This window comes from Cupressus sempervirens, chromosome 7 (genome assembly GCF_028749045.1).
Source record: "Cupressus sempervirens isolate cs-2001-9-10 chromosome 7, ASM2874904v1, whole genome shotgun sequence".
Classification (NCBI taxonomy): domain Eukaryota; kingdom Viridiplantae; phylum Streptophyta; class Pinopsida; order Cupressales; family Cupressaceae; genus Cupressus; species Cupressus sempervirens.
In genome coordinates, this window is record NC_143124.1 from 139,853,770 (window position 1) to 139,874,053 (window position 20,284).

General features: G+C 36.6%; 1 pseudogene; it reads left to right on the top strand.

The window, feature by feature from the left end:
* The first annotated feature begins 313 nt into the window (after positions 1-313).
* On the top strand, positions 314-7,053 carry LOC149545911 (RNA-dependent RNA polymerase 2-like; annotated as a pseudogene).
* Positions 7,054-20,284: the final 13,231 nt, after the last annotated feature.

Sequence of the window (20,284 nt, forward strand, 5' to 3'; positions counted from 1 at the left end):
CCCATTGGATTTTTCAAATGAGAAGATGTTTAGATTGATTGGTGACTCTTTTGGCTATTTCATTAGAACAGATAGCATTACCTTGAGAAAATTCAAACTTGTTTTTGCTAGATTCTATCTTAATATGTCTATTAACAAAACCCTCCCTAGTGTGGTGGTCTTTAAATCTAAACAAAGAATATGGAAACAACCCATGTACTATGAGAATGTTTCTCTCTTATGTCAACAATGTTCCAACTATGGCCATATTATCTTTGATTACTTAATAAATCAAGAAAAGTAGAAGGACCAGCAAAATAAAGAGAAGGTGACAATGGTGGGAACAAATGAATTGAGGGGTTCTACTAGAAAGTATTCAAAACACCCACACCACACCCCCCGCACCCCTCTAGAGAACCAAGGCGATGTTGAGGAGAAAACGGGGATGGAGGATTATCCCTTCATTGAAGGAAAAGTTAGTCTTGTCTCTTCACTTGAGAAACAAGGGTATGAGGAGCGCGAGGAGACCCTAATGGAAAGTGAAATTCCTATGGAGAGATGGGTGAGATTGGGATGAATTCCTTGGAGATGATATTGTTGAAGTTTTCCTTAGTAAGTTACTCCATAAGGATGGAGGAGATGGGAGTTTTTCCCCTTGTTGAAGAGGAAAGGAAAGCTTCTTTTTCTACAAAACCATCATTGCACTTAATGGCGATGGGTTAAGACACTAGGGAATAATCAAAATAATTAAAATATGATTTCTTTGAAACAAGAGAAATTCATTGAGGAAAAATGAGATTTGTGACTCTTGTACATACACTCTACAATAGACAAAATCAACACACTATTTCAATGGGAACTCAAGCTAGAAGTAGGGGTGAAAGTTTAAATTTTGAATTCGTGTATTAGGAATTATAAGTGAAGTAAGAAGAAAGCATAAAAGGAAATAGAATCAAAAGAGAAAAGGTTATATTACTGAGTGCTTAGCCAAAGAGCCAAGAGAGATGAACTATGTGTAACCTCTAGGTGTAAAGGAGAGTAAAAAAGAGAAGTCATTGTTGAAGTGTTAATGAATGTGTTGAGGAGAAGCTAGCAAACCTAAATAGTAAGAGTATGATCATTTGTAAGAGCAAGGAGTGCCAAGCCCATGACTGATTAAGCACAAAGTTGCACAGCCAAGAGAAGGTAGGGCTTAGTTCTAAATAGGTCAAAAGAGTTGAAGAATAATCTATTTAAAGCTAAGTGTACTAGAGAATTTGTTAAATTATTCCCTGTTGTTTACTAATCTTTGCAATAGTAAATCTCATTGAGGGTGGATCCTAATAAGGTTTTTGTACTAAATCCCCCAACATAGTAACATGTTAACTTGTGTTTGGGAGTTCTTTAACTAGGATTCTCCTAATAGGGAAAGACATGAACAAGTCTTCTCAAAATCCCTTAAATGGGTAGCATTTAACAATGTCTTTGTAATCTATTAACATACGAGTATGTGCAAGATCATGGTGTGCCAAAAAGTGGCAATGTGAAAATAATAGAGTTTGAAGACATCTAGAAGCACTTCAAAATCCACTCTAACTTTTTTCCACCTATCCAAGTACCAAACCTGGAAGGTAAGGTTGAGCCTTATCGGATATTCGATAATCGCCGCACTATAACAATACCATAATTATAATCATTATAGTATAATATAATAATAATATTATTATATTATAATAGTATAATATATTATTTAATATAATATAATATAATAATATTAATATTATATTATAATAGTATAATATATTATTTAATATTATATAATATAATAATATTAATATTATATTATAATCATATAATATTATACTATAATAATAATCTTATAATATATTATATTATAATAATATTATAATGTATTATATTATAATAATATAATATAATCTTTAATATTATAATATATAGAAATGTAATATAATATAATATATATAAAATATAATATAATATATATAAAATATAATATAATAATAAAAAAGTAATATATTATAATATAATATATAATAAAAAAGTATAATATATTATAAATTATAATAATATAATATAATACATTATAATAATATAATATAATATAATAATAATATTATATTATAATAATATAATAATATTTTATATTATAATAATATAATATAATATTTTATATTATAATATATAGTAATTTAATATAATATATATATAATATAATTTAAAAAAATAAAATAAAATATAATATAATATAAAACATAATAATAATAAAGTAATATAATATAATATAATATATAATAAAAAAATATAATATATTATAAATTATAATAATATAATATAATATTTTATATTATAATATATAGTAATGTAATATAATTAATATAAAATATAATTAAAAATATATAAAATATAATATAATGTAATATCATATAATAATAAAAATATCATATAATAATAAAATCGTAAGATATTATATGTTATAATTAATATATAATATGCATATCAGATATCCGATATAATATCGGATATCTGATACATGTTGCACAACATAAAATAAAAAACACAAACCTGCAGGCCCATTATTACGTTATTTGGGGCTAGTTTTTGCTTGGATGATCGGATATATGATCGAATATCAGATATTAGATATTGAGGCATTTTTTTTTCTTCCCCAACTCATTTTTAACATAAATTCAATAGATTTTAGTATGATTTTGTTTGTTTTAGTTGAATCTAGGGTTTTTTTTTTTAAATGGTTAAAATTAAGGTTTTTTAAAAATATATATTATGTTTTGCAATTCAATAAGAATGGCTGATCAGAATAATGACACTGAGGTAGGGAATACTATTCTTCATAACCCCACCAAATGATCCAGTACCCCCACAAAACCGTCCACCAAATGATCCTCTACCCCCTCAAAGCCCTCCTCGAATTGAGGATTTGATAAATGAAAATCTCACCGAGTCGAGAGCTTTGCATAGAACATATAATAATGTACCTGCATTGGCTCCTATGTTATCCATGTTAAACACCATAGTGGATAACATTGAAACCCTTACAAACCAACAATATGCTGCTCTTCATTGGCGTGATGAAATGCACGAGATGTTTGATGATGGTTTGGACTATGATGAGGTTGCGGCCCTCAACATAACCAAAGATGATTTGGCTAGCCTTTTTGCAAACCCGAAAATGGGTTTACCAGTTGACCCAAAAAAATCCAAACTATCCATTAAATGGTGCACAAATGATGCTATACGTGCAAACTTTTGGGATCGTTGGTTGATGGTCTTTGATATCCCTCCACATGGCAATTTAGACATACCATTTTATTTCCTTTGAAAATTATATGCAAAATTTGTGTTGAAACTTAAAGTAAACTATTGGAGCATGAAGCCCAACATGGGCTTAGGACTAGGAGCTCCTCAGAATAGACCCTCTTCCCAATAGAAGAAAGCTGGCACTTTTGTCCCCTCCACTGATATCTCCCCTCCTCCTCGAGTGCAATATCCAGATATTATGATAGAGGCTAGCTCTTAGACCATCAAAGCCATTCATAAGCTGAGCAGCCTAATGATATCTCAAGCTAGGTCAGTCCTACCTCCTTATGTTGATGATGTTGGTGCCAGTTCATCATAGCTAGCTCATCACACATTTGTGTGCCTCACACTTGCATTACATGCAAGAATATTTTCTTGGGTCCCATAGGTGATCTTCCCGAGTATCATTTTGTATTAGACGAGGATACACTAGACACATGTGTAGAGGCTACAGACCCTGATACGAGAGAGAAAGGGAATGTAGAGGCATGGACTCCTTTCGTGTTGGTACTTGTATACATTTTTTTGTTATGACATATGCGATTTAAAGTTAATTTTTATAATAGAGTAATTTTAATTTTTAAGCCATATTGACTTTTATATGTATGTGATCTTCATTCATGTTTAGTTGATGATCGAGGAGGAGCTCAGAAAAATTGACGATGCCACGCTCTCGACCATTTCATTTGGCCTTGAGACATCTACGGTACATTATGTTTTGTTTGCATTTTTTTTTTCTAGTCGATATTGTAGCATATATGGTTGCTAAACTTTCTTTTATCTTGTAGGTACCACTTGTCCCAGGGGGACAAAGTGCAGGGGGTGAGCCAACACACAGTGACAAAGGAAAGGTAATTAGGTGCTTTCTATTTGATTAAATATCGATGCATTCTTGTAACATGTTTGTGGTAATCCCATTTAATTACATTCTTTATTGTATATAGGGCGTGGCTACTGGCGATGAGCATGTACAGATTTCGCATCATAAACCATCAAGGATTTTCATTCGCACTGAGAGCCCTATTGTATTTATAAGTATCATTTATTTTTTATTATCCTTATCTTCATAAATAAATTCAAAACTGATTTCCATGATATTAACAACTACTATTTTGTATCTCATAGGAGACTCCTAGTGCACATGAGGTCCGACAGGAGAGTTACGTAGATTTGATGATGTAGCCACTCTCTCATGAGGAGGAGCCTACAATAGTAAGTTGTAGTTTGAATTCATGATTAAATATGTTATAATTTAACATGCTATGAATTATAATGTTATCTGTTTAAATTGTAGATTCATCTAACAAACGTATTTGAACATATATAGCCCACAATTCAGAGAGGTAGAAGCATTACCGAGGGCATATGAGAGGACTCCTGATTTGTGTAGGAGGTCGACGAGAGAGGTATTTATTATGAAATTTTGATAGTATAAATCTTCATTACAAAAAAGATCATTATGCATTGTAATAATTCAATGTTAGATACAAAGAATCGTATAAATTTAGTAGTCTAACTTTGGGTTTTCTATTTTTGTTTATCTAGGAGGCATCCGATCCACCTAGTGTAGCGAAGAGGCTGCATTTTGATCATCCACCAGCACCCTAGGATAGTATAGTTGTTGTAGGATGCATCATGAGACATTTTGAGATGGCATATGCCACATTCTATACAAAAACATTGATATTATACACATTCTGATGGCATGATCAGCCACATTTTGTATATGGATCTATGTATTTTGATAAATATGAATGAATAAATGGTATATTATAGTTCAAATTTTTATTATTGATTCATATTATATGAGTAGTGGTTTGTACAGATTTATGACTTATAAGAATGTATGGTCTATTTAGCACTTATTGCATTCTGGCAATGCTGATATAGATGACAAAACTTATTAAAAATCTCCATGCTTGCACTACTCTAACTCAAAACCTATTTAACCATAAAATTTTCAAGATCAAAATCAGTCAGTTCACTAGACCATTTAAAAATTAATATCATATGAATTCAATATTTATTCTCAATGTCCCTGGCATTGGAAAAGTCTTATTTTGAGTGGTTGAGCTAACCAAATGCTTTTAACATATACTTTGTCTTTTAAACATAAACTATAATAACATAAAAAAGATGTGTGACTTGTATAGATAATAATAGGAACATAAGACATATAAGTAATTTCTATAACATTAAATACTAACACATGATGCTAGATTCTCGAAGAAGTGCCTCAACCTTCTTACTTATTGTTTGTTGCTTAACCCTTTTCTAAGCACATGCTGACTTTCTATCACACCCACCTTTGATAACTAAGCATTTGTTAAATGAGGAAAAGGCAGTTGTTATCACAAACTATAAAAAAGGTATACAATTTTTGAGGGATATCAAATTTTGTTGCTCAAACAAGGTTTTAAATTCACCTCCTATTTCACAAGCAGTTGTCTTTTTATTACAAATATTCTGGTGCTTGCAGACTTGGAGTAGAATGCTAATAAAGTTAACACGTGATGTTATTTGTTTTTGTCACAGTGGCAGTTTGTTCCAAGAATTTTTTAGAAGGTTGTAGTGCAGAGATCTTGTTTGATAGTTGACTAGGATCCTTACAAATTTTGCAAAGAGGACATTGAGATTATCTGGTGTAGTACAAAAAATTTCTCAGCATTCTGTAGCATTGGACAGTCAAATACATTTTGTCTAAAACTTCTTGATGGTATTGAGCTTACTAAAATCATTGAAAGCTTGCCTCTGCATAGAGCAATGACAGAGCAACTTATTCTAGAAAATGGCAATTCATTTTCTCCCTTTCCACGTATGGTTCCAACTATTAATGTTCCAGAGGGTGTTAATCTACCTTATGAGATACTGTTTCAAATCAAATCTCTTATTCATCATGGGATACTTAGTGGCCCAACACTGAATTGTCACTTTTTTAATTTGCTAAATAATGAGAAGAAATAAGCTTTGCACATATGTCTGGCCTTAATAGAACTGCATAAATTGAAGTTGACATGTTTCGACCTAGAAACATGGCTTCAAAATCAAGTAAAGAAGTTGCAAACTAGTCAAAATCAGTTGAAGTCTCTAACAATTTTGGGACATAATGGCACATTGAAATTCTATCAAGCCCTAGTTACTCTGACTAGGGTCTACTTTTTGGGCCCCGACTTGAATATTTCAACTCGAGTGACAAGGCATTTTTCAAAGTATGTTGATGATTTCCTCAAAGTCTCTTTTGTGGAGGAGGACTTTAATAAGCTTCATTCAATTGCTTTGACTGCAAAAACTGAATATGGTTTTCATGCAAGACCACAAAGATCACAAGTATATGATAGAATATATTTAATTTTGAAGGAAGGCATTACAATAGGAAACAAAAGATTTGAATTGCTTGGCTTCTTGGCCAGTCTATTGAGGGAAAATTCAGTCTGGATGTTTTCTTCAAATGAAAAAGTTACTGCCAAGTCCATCAGAAAATGGATGGGAGATTTCCACTGTATAAATGATTCAGCCATACATGCCACGAAAATGGGGCAACCATCTAACTCTTCAAAGAAAACATTAAAGGTTCAAGATCATGACATTTCCTTTATTCCTAATACTTATGTTCATATAGATGGTATCAACTACTATTATTCAGATGGAATCGAGAATATTTATTTACGTCTGGCAAAGCAGATAGCTCATATTTGTTGATTGAGTATGCCTCCTCCTTCAGTGTTCCAGATCATTTTTTCAAATCCAAACAAAATGTGATCTCTTGAAAATGAGATAGGTTATTTTAGGCCTCAACATCACCAACCTGTAGCATTTGGCAGTTCATCGATAGCCCTCACAAGCTCTAAGTTATGACCCTCAGAAGATCAACCTCGAAATGCACTTAGAGAACCTTGGGGACTCCTTAGTACGGGGTGGCTGCGGACAATGGATGGTCTTCGTGGCTGAAAAAAGGGTGTCACTAGGGTTCACAAGCCTACCTGGAGCTAATGGCACATATGATTCGATGTCAAGATCAACAGTTTCAAAGTTGCGTTGTGGTGCACCTATGAATTGAGGTAGCGAGATCATTGTTCCGAATCCAAATAGAATGTGATCTTTCAAAAATAAGATATTTTATTTTAGGTCTCAGTATCACCATCCTATAGCATTTGATAGTTCATCAATAGTCCTCACGAGCTCCAAGTTATGACGCTCGGAAGATCGACCTCGAAATACACTTAGAGCACCTTGGAGACTCCTCGATATGGGGTGGCCGTGGATGATGGATGGTCTCCATGGTTGGAACAAGGGTGTGACTAGGGTTCACCCACCCACATGGAGCTAATGGTGTTGATGATTCGATGCCAAGATCAACAGTTTCAAAGTTACGCTATGGTGCACCTATGAACTAAGGCACACTGCGAGTTTTGGCATTGAGCGAGATCGTTGTGCCAAATCCAAACGGAATGTGATCTCTAAAAAATGAGATAGGTTATTTTAGGCCTCAACATCACCATCTTGTAGCATTTGATAGCTCATCAATAGCCCTCACAAGCTCTAAGTTATGACCGTCAGAAGATTGACCTTAAAATGCACTTAGAGAACCCTGGGGACTCCTTGGTACAGGGTGGTTGTGGACGATGGATGGTCTTCATGGCTGGAACAAGGGTGTCACTAGGGTTCACCCGTCCACTCAGAGCTAATGGCACTGACGATTCAAATAGTTATAGCTATTAGGAGTTAGATTTTGAAAAGTTGTCAAGAAAATTGCAAAATCCAAGCTTTTTATTCAAAATTTTGAATTAGTCCGTACATACTGCCCTTACAGTCTGTACAGACACTATTTATAAGTTTCAAGGGATGTTTAATAACCCCCTCAACCACCTCCAATTAGTTTCACTTTCTATTCCTTCATAAAATTTAAACTATGGAGTTTCCCTCCAAAATGGTCATGTAGCCATTACATTCAAGATTTGAATTTTCTAAAGCAATAAGCTAAATTTTAAGTGACTTATTGAATGTGTCAACTTACAAAATGACTTGAGATTATTATGAGACCTTATTAAGACCTATCTAATGACTCACTTACCCTATGCAAACCTAGACATTACTAAAATTCAAATCTCATGGTCCTTTACAACTTTTCAATATGAAAGTGTTTCAAAATATTATACAATATTATGACTCTTTATGCTTTCAAATGTCATGATTGATTGTAAAATAGAAGAAATCAAGTATTCTAATTGTTCATCCGTACTTTCTAGATTTTTCTTATTTGATTAGTTTGATAAAAATAGTTTTAATAATCATAATGTCAGCTTTATGTCAAATAAGGAAAAAGCCAAACTTGTAATAAGATATCCACAAGCAGTTATCTTTCATATAGTTATAAATGCTCTTAAAATTGTCCTTATAGCTTTGTATCACATGCAAATATGATTTGCAAGAACTTCTTCAATATCTTCTTCTTATAATTCCTTACAAAGAACCTACCAAAATACAAATTAGAATGTGCAACTAATTTAACCTGTCTTTTTCATTATTACAAAAACCAGATGCAAAAAAGTTCACATTTTACATCATAATACATCATAAATCTTAGGAATTCTCCCCAATACCACCCCCCTTCAACTCTTCATGATGTACCTACATTCCAATATCATAAAAAAATTAGTAACTTATTGTATTAATTAAGGTAATCATTAGTTCATTGAATCATTATGAAGAAAATAACATAAGAAGTAAATATACCTAGTCGAGTGTTCCAATAGGGTGCTCGCTCTATTTTAGGGTCTCCAACAAGGCTTCATGATCAACATTAGCAATAGTAAAAAGTTCTTTTACTTTTAGTCTTCCTTGATGCTTCAACAACTTTACATTTTTTGCTATAACAAGATGTGAATATATGAGAATTATTTTGTGCTTTGGATAGTCTTTGAATGCAGGAATTCCATTCTTGCTAAGCATGTATGTCTGCAGCCATGTTCCAGCAACAACAAATGAAGCCATAGGATATGTGAATTCATCATCATTTGTGATCGGTTGTGCAAGTTTTTGTTTACCTCTTACACAACATGCTAACAAATAATTAGATTTCTCATCATTCCCCTATGGTGCAACCAATGTAAAGACATGTCCTGGCTAAAGTAGATTTGATAGATCGTTATGCTCAAGTGAACTTTTCATGTCATCATTTATGATAGAGGCTATGATAGAAAATGGAGTAAGATAATGTGGAGCCCATATGTCCACCCACTCACTTGACTCACAATGATCCCAATCACATTGAAAACAACTAGGACAAAAGCAAGCTAGCTATTGTGTCCAAATGGTCCATGTACTAGAATCAGAGCTCTAGAATGAATGCATTTTTGGTGAGTCTCTCACTGTAGCACAATCTGATCTATTAGCTATGGGCCCTTCCTCAACCAACCAAAAGAACCTGTGTACCACTAAATAAAGAGTCCCCCCCTATGATAATGCTAAACTACACCAATCAAAAATGCTATGAGCGTCAAGAAGCTCTGCTACTAAAATCTTCAGTTGCTCCTTAACTAGAGCTTTCTTCCCACATGCCCTGCTCCATCATGTTCCCCTTTTCCATGGCTGGACTCAAAAAAAATTCAAAATATGAGGCACCCCTCTCTCTATGTGCATCCTATACAACCAATAAAACATGCGAGTATTCTTGAATTGACCTATACAATTATCTGATCAAATGATATGTCTATCCATAGCAATTGCATGCTCATGTAAGAAATCAGAATAATTCTTGAAACAATGTTGCACAGACTCATGAGAGCGAGACCTATCATCACTCATATAAAGATGATACCCTCTAATAATCTTTTGATTATCTTCTGCATTATCAAGTACATGTCTATATGTTATGTGAACAAAAATAGCAATATGAATGGAGTTGTAATATTGAGATTGTGTCTCATTTTGAGGTTGCAATGTGTAGTTCTAAGCAAAATCAGCAACTGATATAATAGCGCCAATTGAAAAAGTCTCTTTACACATTCTAAATTGTTGATCCAACCACTAAGACCTGTGACTATGTCTTGCATACTTGTAAAAAAAAATTTCCTTGAAATCTGAAATAAAACTAGCCACACTGATATGTTTTCCAACCAATTCACATCTAGAGTTCTCACCCCCACTCTTCAATGTGTATTTCACCATTTCATATACCTTTTTTTTCACGATTTTCTTTCCAAGATCTTGTTCGCACCCCTCATGGAAACATGTGTCAAATTTGGATAAGCCACCACATTCTGAACACTTCTCATTTAAGCATGCATTTCTATAAAAGAAACAACTATCAACTCTATGACATAACAGTTGATCTAGCAAGTCTCTTGATGATTTTGAAAGCCCACTAGCCCCACAATCCTCCGAAATTTCTTTACTATAAAAAGTAGGACGGATGGAGCGTAATAGCTCATGGTGCATAGAAAACTCAACATGATATTTGCAACATGTATTTTGAATTTTGAGTGGCACACAATAAAATGGCTTCAAAGATTCAAAAGCCCTTTGTGATATATGAAGACTTGGATGACTCTCTCTAAATTGTTTGAACAACATAGTTTGACTTACCTTTGAATAGTGTTTAGGATGTGACGTGCGGTCTCTGATGCCAATTCTCAACTTTAACACGTCTTTAGCATTGGGTGATACTCGTGAGTTAGAGTGTCAAAATTGTGTAATTTCTTCCTTCACATCATCAGATAGCTTCTTATCAAAACATGGAAGCCTCCCACTAAATGCCCATGTTTCATTTTGAAGAGGATCATCAATTTTCTCTCGTTGACTAAGTGCTCTTCTCAAAGTAGTACAATTTAGATTCAAATCGATACAAGTTTGTCTCATATATCTACCCTTTCTCAAATGATGACTTACCAAAGAGGTTGCAATAACCCTTCGAGTAGCTTTGTTATCCTTCTCCTTGCTATTTTTTCCAATGCTATTGAGAGCACTAAAAAGATTCTTCACAATAATGGCATTTATTTCCAACTTTTTATTGACATGAATCTTCAATTTGGAAAGCATAGGTCTCATATGTTGCATCTTTAATAAGTGCATGAAAAGCTGACATTGCTCTACTACTATCTTGTTGCTGAAAAACATTTGATATAGTCTTGAAGCCCATAACCGAATGGTTCTTTCTAATTTTTTCCCTTCCAAACCAGTAATAATCATTTCATCAATTTCAATTATCCATTTTGGTGTTTTAGTACCTTCAGGTCGATTATAATTAGGAGATATGTAAGGTTCTTCTACATTAGGCTCCTGTGCATTATCATGTTTGACATGGTCAATTATGCAATTTGGATTATGACTTGGTAGCATTTTGTCTTCAAAATTTTCATTCTCTAAATTTTCAATTTCGGCATTATCATTTTCAATAGGTACATTTTCATTCCCCAACTATACATATTCATTATCTGACTCTATGATTTCACCTTCGACTAATTCATCGTCAACATGATTGACATTTAGCATACCTTGTTTTTTTCTTCGGTGCTCCATTTTTTCCCTTCCCCTATATGCCACAATGTATTCATTCGATATCTTCCTTTTGTGTTTAGCCTTTCAATGATTGTTGCACCCCATTAAGATGACAATGTCGGACACCTAAGGTTATATTTTAAAACTTTTATTGATTGGTTATGACCCAAAAAGTGACTTTCTGTAAAACCCATGAAAAAAAAACAAAGAGTGATGTTGTCAAGTCTATGGGATAGGGAATATGTTGGAAATTTATGCTAGTAATATTAGATATCCGATATCAAATCAGATATCTGATATGCCTCCTAAAGACATTTTGGAGGCAAAATCGAGTTTGGGAGTTATAGTTTATGATTTATAAATTATTTCAGTTATATTACTATGTAAAGATATATATATATATATATATATATATATATATATATATATATATATATATAAAATAATGTAACACAAAGATATAACATATAATCTATTAATATACAATAATACATTATGTTATTCTTATTATAATCTATAAATATAATTTATATTATTATTATTTTTCCTATATTTTAATTAAATATAATAACATAGTATATTATATATATGTATGTATGTATGTATGTTATTAATATATATTATTATTATAATCTATGATATATTATTAGTATGAGCTATGTTATTAATATATAATAATATATTATCTTATTAGTATTATAATCTATAAATATAATATATATGTTCCTAGGGGTCCTAGGACCCGTAGGGACAGATTAGAATCATTCTTATAGGTCGAAGGGGGTCATAGGGTGACCTATGAACCCCTTCAAACCATTACATGATGACATATGTCACTAGGGGTCCTAGGACCCCTACAGACATATTAGAATCATTCATATGAGTCCTTTCGACCCATTACATAATGACATATGTCCCTAAGGGTCCTAAGACCCCTATGGACATATTAGAATCATTTTTATGGGTCGAAGGGCATCATAGGTTGACCTATGACGCCCTTCGACCCATTGCATGACAACATATGTCGTTAGGGGTCCTAGAATCCTTAGGCAAATATTAGAATCATTCTTATGTATCGAAGGGAGTCATAGGGTTATATATGATCCCCTTCAACCCATTACATGATGACATATGTCCCTAGGGGTTCTCGGACCCCTAGGGACATATGTCAACCTAGGACCCCTTTTGACCCATAAGAAAAATTCTAAAATGTCCCTATGGATCTTAAGACCGCTAGGGACATATTACAATTGTTCTTATGGATCAAACCTATGACTCCCTTCGATCGATTGTATAATGACATATTTCTCTAGGGGTCCTAGGACCCCTAGGGATATATTGGAATTGTTCTTATGGGTCAAAGGGGGTCAGAGGTTGACCGATGACCCCTTTCGACACATTACATGATGACATATGTCCTTAGGGGTCGTAAGGCCCCTAGGGACATATTAGAATGCTTCATATGGGTCGAAGGGTGTCATAGGTCTTCGACCCATTACATGACATCATATGTCCTTAGAGGTCCTAGGACCCTAAGGGACATATTAGAATCATTCTTATGGGTCGAAAGGGGTCAAAAATTGACCTATAACCCTCTTCGACCCATTACATGATGACATATGTCCCTAGGGTTCCTAAGACCCCTAGAGACCTTTTAGAATCATTCTTATGGGTCAAAGGGAGTCATAGGTCCTTCCACCCATTACATGACCAACAATGTCTGTAGGGCTCCTAGGACACCTAGGGACATATTAGAATCATTCTTATGGGTCAAAGGGGGTCATAGGTTGACCTATGACCCCCTTCATCCCATTACATAACAACATATGTCCCTAGAGGTCCTAGGACCCCTTGAGACATATTAGAATTGTTCTTATGGGTCAAAGGGGGTCATGGGCTGACCTATGACCCCATTTGACCTATTATATGATGACATATGTCCCTAGGGGTCCTAGGACCCTTAGGGACATATTAGAATCATTCTTATGGGTCAAAGGGACTCATAGGTTGACGTATAATGCTCTTCAACCCATTACATGATGACATATGGCCCAGGGGGTCTTAAGGCCCCTAGTGACATATTAGAATGTTTCATATGGGTCGAAAGGGGTCATAGGTTTACCTATGACCCTCTTTGACCCATTACATGGCCACATATGTCCCTAGTGGTCCTAGGACCCATAGGAACATAGGACCCCTAGGGACATATTAGAATTGTTCTTATGGGTCAAAGGGGGTCATAGGTTGACCTATCATCCCCTTCGACCCATTAAATGATGACATATGTTCCTAGAGGTACTAAGACCCCTAGGGACATATTAAAATGCTTTATATAGATCGAAGGGGGTCATAAGTTGACCTATGACCCCATTATACGCATTAAATGATGTCATATGTCCTTAGGGGTCTTAGGACCCCTAGGGACATATTAGAATCATTCTTATGGGTCTAAGCGGGTCATACATTGACCTATGATCTCATTTGACCCATTACATAATGACATATGTCGCTAGGGTTCCTAGGACACCTAAGGACATATTAGAATTGTTCTTATGGGTCGAAGGGGGTCATAGGTTGACCCATGACCACCTTCCATCTATTACATGACCAACTATGTCCCTAGGGCTCCTATGACACCTAGAGACATATTAGAATCGTTCTTATGGGTCAAAGGGGGTCATAGGTTGACTTACAACCCCCTTCGACCCATTACAGAATGACATATGTCCCTAGGGGTCCTAGGACCCCTCGAGACATATTAGAATCAGTTTTATTGGTCGAAGGGGGTCACAGGTTGACCTATGACCCCCTTTGACCCATTATATGATGACATATGTCACTAGGGGTCCTAAGGCCCCTAGGGACATATTAGAATCATTCTTATGGGCTAAAGGGGGTCTTAGGTTGACCTATAACCCCTTTCGACCCATTACATGATAACATATGGCCCAAGGGGTCCAAAGGCCCATAAGGACATATTAGAATGATTCATATGGGTCGAAGCCTATGACCCACTTTGACCCATTGCATGGTAACATATGTCCCTAGTGGTCCTAGGACCAATAGGAACATAGGACCCCTAGGGACATATTAGAATAGTTCTTATGAGTCAAAATGGGTCATAGGTTGACCTATCATCCCCTTTGACCCATTAAATGATGACATATGTCCCTAGAGGTCCTAAGACCCCTAGGGACATATTAAAATGCTTTATTTGGGTCGAAGGGGGTCATAGGTTGACCTATGACCCCCTTAGACCTATTAGATGATGACAAATGTCCCTAGGGGTCCTATATTAGAATTGTTTTTATGGATCGAAGGGGGTCATAGGTAGACTTATGATCCCCTTTGACCATTTACATGATGACATATGTCCCTTGGGGTTCTACGACCCCCACAGACATATTAGAATCATTCTTTTCAGTCAAAGTGGGTCATAGGGTGACCTATTACCCTCTTTGATCCTTTAAATGATGACATATGTCCCTTGGGGTCCTAAGATCCCTAGGAACATATTAGAATCCTTTTTATGGGTCAAAGGGGGTCACAAGTTGACCGATGACTGTCTTTGATCGATTACATGATGACATATGTCCCTAAGGGACCTAGGACCCCTAGGGACATATTAGAATCATTCTTATGGGTCCAAGGGTGTCATAGGTTGACCTATGACCCCCTTCGACACATTACATGATGACATATGTCCCTATGGGTCTTAGTACCCATAGGGACATATTAGAATCATTCTTATGGGTCGATGACACAGGACCCCTAGGGACATATTAGAATCGTTCATATGGGTCAGAGGGGTTCATAGGTTGATCTATGATTGCTTTCGACCCATTAAATGATGACATATGTCCCTAAGGGTCCTAGGACCCTTAGGGATAACTTAGAATGCTTCATATGGATTGAAGGGGGTCATAGGTTGACCTATGACCCCCTTCGACCCATTAAATGATGACACATGTCCCAAGGGATCCTAGGACCCTTAGGGGCATATTAGAATGCTTCATATGGGTCAAATGGGGTCATAGGTTGACCTATGATAGCCTTCGAACCGTTAAATGATGACCTATGTCCTTAGGAGTACTAGTACCCCTAGGAACATATTAGAATCATTCTTATAGGTCAAAGGGTGTCATAGGTTTACCTATGACCCTCTTACCCCATTAAATGATGACATATGTCTCTAGAGGTCCTAGCACCCCTAGGGATATATTAAAATCGTTATTATGGGTGGAAGGGGGTCATAGGTTGGCCTATGACCCCCTTCAACATATTACATGACAACATATGTCCCTCAGGGTCCTAGGACCCCTAAGGACATATTAGAATCGTTCTTATGGGTCGAAGGGGGTCATAAGTTGACCTATCACTATAGTTCACCCATTACATGATGACGTATGTTCCTAGGAGTCCTAAGGCCCCTAGGAAAATATTATAATGATTCATATTGGTTAAAAGGGGTCATAGGTTGACCTATGACCCCTTTCAACACATTACATGATGACATATGTCGCTAGGGGTCCTTGTACCCCTATGGACATAATAGAATCATTTGTATGGGTCCAAGGGGGTCATAGGTTGACCTATGATCCCTTTTGACCAATTACATGATGACATATGTCCCTAAGTTGACCTATGACTCCGTTCAACCCATTAAATAATGACATAGGTCCCTAAGGGTCCTAGCACCCCTAGGGACATATTAGAATCATTCTCGAAGAGGGTTATAGTTTGACCTATGATCCCCTTTGACCCATTACATGATGACATATGTCCCTAGGGGTCCTAAGACCCCTAGTTAGGACCCCTAGGAGCATATTAGAATCATTCTGATGGAGCAAAGGGGGTCATAGGGTCAACCCCTTTAACCCATAAGAATGATTCTAATATGTCTTTATGTTTCCTAGGACCACTAGGGACATATTAGAATGACATCATGTAATAGGTTTAAGGGGGTCATAGGTCAATGTATAACCCCCTTGAATCATTCTTTTGGGTCAAAACCTATGACCCCCTTCGACCCATTACATGATAACATATGTCCCTAGGGGTTCTAAGACGCTTAGGGACATATTAGAATCTTTGTTATGGGTGAAAGGAGATCATAGGTTGACCTATGACCCCCTTCGACCCATTATATGATAGCATATGTCCCTATGGGTCCTAGGACCCCTAGGAAAATATTAGAATCGTTCTTATAGGTCCAAGGTGGTCATAGGTTGACCTATGATCCCCATCGACCGATTTGATGATGACACATATGCCTAGGGATCCTAGGACCCCTAGGGACATATTAGATTGCTTCATATGGGTCGAAGGGGGTCATAGGTTGACCTATGATCCCCTTCAACCTATTACATGATGACATATGTCCTTAGGGGTCCCAAGACCCCTACGGACATATTAGAATCATTCTTATGTGTCAAAGGGTGTCATAGGTTGACCTATAACCCCCTTCAACCCATTAAATGATGATATATGTCATTAGGGGTCCTAGGACCCCTAGGGACATATTCGAATCATTCTAATGGGTCGAAGGGGGTCATAAGTTGACCTATGACCCCCTTCGAGCCATTATATGATGATATATGTCGTTAGGGGTCCTAGAATCCCTAAAGAAATATTAGAATCATTCTTATGTGTTGAAAGGGGTCATAGGGTTACATATGATCCGCTTCGACCCATTACATGATGACATATGTCCCTATGGGTCTTGGGACCCCTAGAGAAATATTAGAACCATTCTTATGGGTTGAAGGGTATCCTAGGACCCCTAGGGACATATGTCAACTTAGGACCCCCTTCGACGCATATGAACAATTGTAAAATGTCGCTACGGGTATTAGGACCCGTAGGGACATATTATAATTGTTCTTATGGGTCAAATCTATGACCCCCTTCGACTGATTAGATGACGACATATGTCCCTAAGGGTCCTAGGACCCCTAGGGACATATTAAAATCATTCTTATAGGTCAAAGAGGGTCATAGGTTGACCTATGACCCTCTTTGACCCATTAGATGATGACATATGTCCGTAGAGGTCCTAGGACCTTAAGGGACATATTAGAATCATTGTTAGGGGTAGAAGGGGATAATAGGTTGACCTATGAACCCCTTCGACCCATTACATGATGACATATGTCCCTAGGGTTCCTAAGAAGCATAGGGACATATTAGAATCATTCTTATGGGTCGAAGGGGGTTATAGGTTGACCTATGACCCCCTTCCACCCATTACATGACCAACTATGTCCATAGGGCTTTTAGGACACCTAGGCACATATTAGAATCGTTCTTATGGGTCAAAGGGGGTCATTGGTTAACCTATGACCCTCTTTGACCCATTACATAATGACATATGTCCCTAGGGGTCTTAGGACCCCTTGGGAGGCATTAGATTTGTTCTTATGGGTTGAAGGGGGTCATAGGTTGACCTATGACACCTTTTGACCCATTATATGATGACATATGTCCCTAGGTGTCCTAGGACCCCTATGAACATATTAGAATCATTCTTATGTGTCAAAGGGGGTCTAGGTTGACTTATAACCCCTTTGACCCATTACATGATAACATATGGCCAAAGGGGCCCTAAGGCCCCTAGAGACATATTAGAATGTTTCATATGGGTCGAAGGGGGTCATAGGTTTACGTATGACCACCTTCAATTGATTACATGGCATCATATGTACCTAGCTGTCGTAGGACCCCTACGAACATAGGACCGCTAGGGACATATTAGAATCGTTCTTATCGATGAAAGGGGGTCATAGGTTGACCTATCATCCCCTTCAACCCATTAAATGATGACATATGTCCCTAGAGGTCCTAATACCCCTAAGGACAAATTAAAATACTTTATATGGGTCAACGGGGGTCATAGATTGACCTATGATCCCCTTTCACCCATTACGTGGCGACATATGTCACTTAGCATTCTAAGACACTTAGGGACATATCAGAATCATTCTATTTGATCATAGTGGGTCCTATTACCCCCTCTGACCTATTAAATGATGATATATGTACCTAGGGGTACTAGGACCCTTAGGGACATACTAGAATTGTTCTTATGGGTCAATGCGGGTCATAAGTTGATCGATGACTCCCTTCAACGGGTTACATGATAACATATGTCCCTAGTGATCGTAGGACCCCTAGTGACATATTAGAATCATTCTTATGGGTCCAAGGGTGTCATAGGCTGACCTATGACCCCCTTTGAAACATTACATGATAACATATGTCCCTACGAGTCCTAGGACCCCTAGGGACATATTAAAATCATTCTTATAGGTCAAAGGGGGCCATAGGGTGACCTATGACCCTCTTTTATCAATTACATGATGACATATGTCCCTAGGAGTCCTAGGACCCCTAGGGACATATTAGAATCATTCATATGGGTCAGAGGGGGTCATAGGTTGATCTATGACCGCCTTCAACCCATTAAATGATGACATATGTCCCTAAGGGTCTCAAGACCCTTAGGGACAAGTTAAACTACTTCATATGGGTTGAAGGGGGTCATAGGTTGACCTATGATCCCCTTTGATCCGTTAAATTATGACATATGTCCTTAGGGGTCCTAAGATCCCTAAGGACATATTTGAATTGTTCTTATGCGTCAAAGGGGTCATAGGCTTACCTATGACCCCTTTCGACTCACTACATGATGACATATTTCTTTAGGGGTCCTAAGGCTCGTAGGGACATATTAAAATGCTTCTTATAGGAAAAAGGGGGTCGTAGGTTGACCTATGACCCTCTTTGATCCATTACACGAAGACACATGTCCCTAGGGGTCCTAGGAACCCTAGGGAATTATTATAAATTTCTCATGGGTGAAAGGGGGTCATAGGTTAACCTATGACCCCTTTCAATGCATTACATGATAACGTATGTCCCTAAGGGTCCTAGGGACATATTAGAATCATTCATGTGGGTCAAAGGGGGTCATGAGTTGACCTATGACCCCCTTAAACCCATTACATGATGACATATGTCCCTCGGAGTCCTAGGACCCTTAGCGACATATTAGAATCGTTCTTATGGGTCCAACCTATGACCCCCTTTGTCCCATTACATAACAACATATGTTCGTAGGGCTTCTAGGAACCTTATGGACATATTAGAATCATTCTTATTGGTTGAAGGTTGTCATAGGTTGACCTATGATCCCCTTCGACCCATTACATGACGACATATGTCCCTAGGAATCTTAGGACCCCTAAGGACATATTAGAATGCTTCATATGGGTGAAAGGGGGTCATGGGTTGACTTATGATCCCGTTCGACCAATTGAATAATGAAATATGTCACTAGGGGTCCTAGGACCCCTAGTGAAATATTAGAATTATTCTTATGAGTCGAAGGGGATCATAGGTTGACCTATAATCTCATTCGACACATTACATGATGACATGTCCCTAGGGGTCCTAGGACCCCTAGCGACATATTAGAATTGTTATTATGGGTCGA